This window comes from Vigna unguiculata, chromosome 3, assembly GCF_037176805.1.
Source record: "Vigna unguiculata cultivar grain cowpea cultivar isolate G323 ecotype 2 chromosome 3, ASM3717680v1, whole genome shotgun sequence".
Taxonomy (NCBI): Eukaryota; Viridiplantae; Streptophyta; class Magnoliopsida; order Fabales; family Fabaceae; genus Vigna; species Vigna unguiculata.
Window position 1 is genome coordinate 13,020,436 of NC_140794.1, and position 5,245 is coordinate 13,025,680.

The window sequence follows — 5,245 nt, forward strand, 5'->3', positions numbered from 1 at the left end:
ATATATATATATATATATATAAATTGTATCCGAAAAAAAGAAACACTTAGAACATTATAAAAATTTATTTACACGAAATTTCGCATATTCTTATGTTTCTAAATAAAAATGAATTGATTGGCTGTTGTAATTAAGGACGTGGGTAATAATGAAATTAAATTAAAACTATAAAATTAGTAGCGAGTAATATTTATTAAAAAAAAATATAAAATTGTTATGAATGAATAGTTGTTCATTGATTTGATAAAGCTACTCATATGATTCATATCATTTATACTTATATGATTCATGCGATTGATACTCATATAATTCATGTGAATATTTTGTATTAATTAATTTACTTTTCCTATGAATAATAACACCTACAAAAGTTGCTCTACGTTCTCTCATTCTCTAATATTCCTTTTATCTTCTCTATATTATTAGCTTTAATTTATAAAATGTTATGAGGATGAGGATTATTCAACTAAGCTTTAAGGTATGTTTTTTTTTTCTCTCTAACCAGAGGTGGAACATATATATGACAAAGGTGAGCCATGGCTCCCCAACAAATTTTTTTAATTTTAATTTTTACATATTTTAAAAAAATATTTATATATTATTACTTTATTTATATTAATTTAGTTTGAAAAAAGATTTTCTTAAATTTAAAAATTACGTTTTTCCTCTCTATTATAATTTTTTATATTTTTTTATTTGGTTTCTCTCTCTTTCGTATCTCCATCTCTTTCGCTCCTCTTATTTCTATCTCAATTTTCACCATCAATTTCTTATTATTTTCAAAATCAAATTGCACTACGGTAAAATTGTGGAGTTCAGGAACATTTTGGACCGAACAATTTATTCTTTTGAGTAAGTTCATTTTTTACCTTTTTTTTTCGAAGCAATATGTTTTCCTCTTATATGTAGCTTTGCCACACTTTAGGCATATCTCTATCGATTAGAGATCATAAAATTATGCTCTAATTGTTTATCAAACTCTTCTTTGTGTAGATAGAGCTCTATTTTAGGCTTTGAAGTTGTGTAAGGGAAGTGTAAGATTATGAATCTACTCTAAGGTAAAGAAAACTAATCATTTAGAAGTTATTAGTTTTCTTAAAATATTGAGTCTTGTTTTTAAGATTTAATTTGGGATATTCATAATTTTTCGTTTTGTAAATAGATGAGAGGTGACAAATTTATATTAGAAAAATCATGGTAAAGAGTAAAAGAATTTAATTCTTTTTTTCAAGAGGAAGGCTTGTGATGAAGATGAAAAAATGCATCTACATCATCTAAAATGGAGAAACTTCATGAGAATCCAAGAATTGAAGAAAATGAAAAACAACTTTCTAAGGTTCCTAAAGTTACATATAATGAATTTGAAAATGTTTTAGAACAAATACTTTGTTACCTTAAGGGCACTATGAATATGGCCTTATTTTACACAAATGATTCAAAATCAGATCTAATTGGTTATGCAAATCTAGGTTATTTATCATATCCTCATAATGGTTGATCATAAACAGGATATTTGTTCACATGTGGCGGCACAACGATTTCATGTCGGTCTGTGAACTAAACAATAACAGCAACATCATCAAATCATGGGAAAATTTTAGCAATACATGAGGCAAGTTGTGAATGCATTTGGTTAAGGTCTATAATTCAACATGTGCGACAATCTTGTGGTGGTTTGTCCTCGGGAAAATAAAATCAACAACCATATATGAAGACAATAGTGCATGCATTGCTCAATTGAAAGAAGAATATATTAAAGGAGACCGAATAAAACATATTCTTCCAAAATTCTTTTTCACTCATGATCTTCCAGAATTTGTTTTAGAACATGATACGGAGAAGCATATTCAAATTTGGCAATATCCACCAAATCAAATTGATGAGGTACAGAGGGCTTATCTAAAATGGGGTCCATATCAAATGTATCTAGAAAATTATTCGTTGTCTGATAAAGATGATCATCCAAGAAGATTTCAGTATACATGGTTTAGCTTATTTCCTTCATGGTTAGAGTATTCGCCATTAAAAGATGTTGTATATTGCTTACCGTGCTATCTTTTTAGTAAAAAATCAAGTGGATAACCTAGCTCAGATGTTTTCATTGTTACATGTAGCTGATTCTCGTGAAAAGAGATATTGCAACTATCTTCAGTTCTGATTCAATTATTGAATATTTGAAATCATTGAAAGAACGTAGAGGAACACTCTGAGTAAAGGTACATTTTTTTTAATATATTATTGTTGATGATAAACTTTATGTTACTCTGTCATATATATTATTGTCGTAATGTTTTGGATTCTATTATCATGAGTGCTTGTTTTGAATAGAGAAAATGATGTAAAAAAATTAAAAAAAATAATTAAAAAAATAATTTGATATAACAAATATAATTTGGCCCCCCTAAAATTTTTGTTCAAGTTTTGCCACTGTTTGTAAGGATAATGCTCTACATAACTAAGCTGAGGTTTTTTCTAATCTTTTCCTCATTCAACTTTATCTTATATTTTTATTTGTGTGATGATAAGTATTAGATTGTTTTTTCATCTCTCCCTTATTATTATTATTATTATTTGATTTCAGTAATTTCATACATAAAATTTGATTATTATTAATATTTTATGTACTAGTTGTAAACATGTCAAACCTTGCAAACCTTCAATTTGAAGCCCTTGATAATTCGGAGAATAATTATTTATCATAGATATTAAACGTTGAAATACATTTAGATGCAATGGGTATTGATGATACCATTATAGAAAGAAATAAAACATCTGAGCAATTAATTTGCTCCTACGAGAACAATATTGTGAAAAGAGATTTCACAAATATTCTGAATTTATTTCATACATTTGTATGGCTGAAAAAAAGCAATGAAGCTTTTGATGCAAAATCATGAGATCTGCTCAACTGGTTCTACTCCATTCCGAGAAGAGAATGAATCAATATTTATGATTTATATTTTCATGGTCAAAGTCGTAGCCTTGGTTGTGGTTATGCTAAGAATCATGATTGTGGACATGGTTATATAGGAAAATTCAAAAATACACATTTTATCACCAGAAGTGGAATAATAATATGAAAAAAGGGGAAAAGAAAAATGTGGTGAAAATCTCACCTTACAAACCAATTTCATGAGGTTGAGTTAGGCTTAAAATCCATTTTTTTAACATAGTATTAGAGCCATTGTTTAAAGCCTATCCTAGCGAGATTTGTGTTTGTTGGGCATATAGTTCCACCCATTATCGGACCACCATTAATGTCTAGTCTCACGCACGAGATGTATATACCTCGGCATGAGGGAGGTGTGTTGGAAGTCTCAGGTCGACTAAAGATAAGGAAATTTCATAGTATATAAGTGGGTGCAAAATGATAATATAAGTTATCATTAGGTGGTAAAAATCATTTGATTTGTACTTGTCGTACATTAAAGCATCTTAAAATATAAGGAAAAGAACATAGAAACACATTTTGTTTATAAAGATGGTGATTCTGATTATTTCCATGTGGATGCTACTCATCTTGATATTTTGTTAAACCAAATGAAAGCATTGATCGTCTCATTGGTGATGAGAGTGTAAAAAAAGGATTTTCTCATATTATGTTCTTAATTTTAAGGCAATGCTTTATATCTGTTTCATGTTTCATGTTGCTTATATATAAGTTTTTCTTGATCAATAAAATCCTCTAGATGTTTTATTTTTCTTCTACTCTTACAGAGTAATATCTAATATTGATATTTATGTTTATATGAAGAATGAATGTTGGCGTTAGCATCAATGATGAGGATCCATGTCTTATTGATAGTGCAACAACTCATACAATTCTCAAGAGTAATAAATTTTTCTCTTGTTTGGTAATTTGAGAAGTCAATGTTAGTACTATTTCTAGTACTACAAATATAATTGAAGGTTCTGGAAGAGCTACCATACTTCTACCAAGAGGTACAAGATTGCATATTAAAAATGCATTTTATTCTCCTAAGTCCAATAGAAACTTATAAAGTTTCAAAGATATTCGTCTAAATGGATATCATATTGAGACAAATAATGAGGGAGATATCGAATATCTTTATATCACTCGAATTGAGTCAAATAAAAAATGTGTATTGGAGGAATTATGAGCCTTCTTTTAAGGTTTGTACTACACATATATTAATGCGATTGAGACGCATGTCATTGTAAGGCAGAAGCTTACAAATGGAAATGAATTTCTTGTTTGGCATGATCGGTTGGGTCATCCTGGATATATCATGATGTGAAAAATAGTTGAAAACTCATGTGGACATCCACTTAAAAGTCAAAAACTTCTTCAGTCCAATGATTTCTCATGTACTTCATGTTCGCAGGGAAAGTTGATAATAAGACCATCACTAGAAAAAATTAGAAATGAGTCAATCTCATTTTTAGAAGGAATACAGGGTAACATCATGTGGGTCATTTAGATATTTCATTGTATTAATTGATACATCCACTAGATGGTCACATATTTCTTTACTATCAACTCGAAATCAGGCATTTGCTAAGTTATTAGCACAATTGATCAAGTTAAGAGTCCACTTCCCAAATTATCCAATTAAGAAAATTTGTCTTGATAATGCTGGTGAATTTACATCTCATGCTTTTGTTGAGTATTGTATGTCAATTGGAGTTGAAGTTGAACATCCAGTAGCACATGTTCATACTCAAAATAGACTTGCAGAATAACTGATAAAACGTTTAAGATTGAATGTAAGACCATTACTTATGAAAGTTAAGCTTCCAATGACTACTTGGGGATATACAATTATGTATGTTGCAGTATTGATTCGTATCAGACCAACTAGTTATCACAAATACTCTCCTCTACAGTTGGTTTTTGGTCAGCAACCTAATATTTCTCATTTAAGAATTTTTGGGTGTGTTTTGTATGTAGCAATTTCCCGACCAAAAAGCACTATGATTGGTTCTCAAAGACTTTTGGGAATATATGTTGGATATGTTCTCCGTCGATAATAAAATATCTTGAACCATCAACAAGTGACTTATTTACAGTTCGATTTGTTGATAGTCATTTTGATGAATCAGATTTTCCAACGTTAGGGGGAGAAAGAAAGAAACTGGAAAAAGATATTGGTTGGATTGAATTATCATTATCTCATCTTGATTCTCGTATAGAAGAATGTGAACTAGAAGTTCAACGGATAATTCATTTACAAAAATTGACCAACCAATTACCAAATGGTTTTACTGACAGAAAAAGGTAACT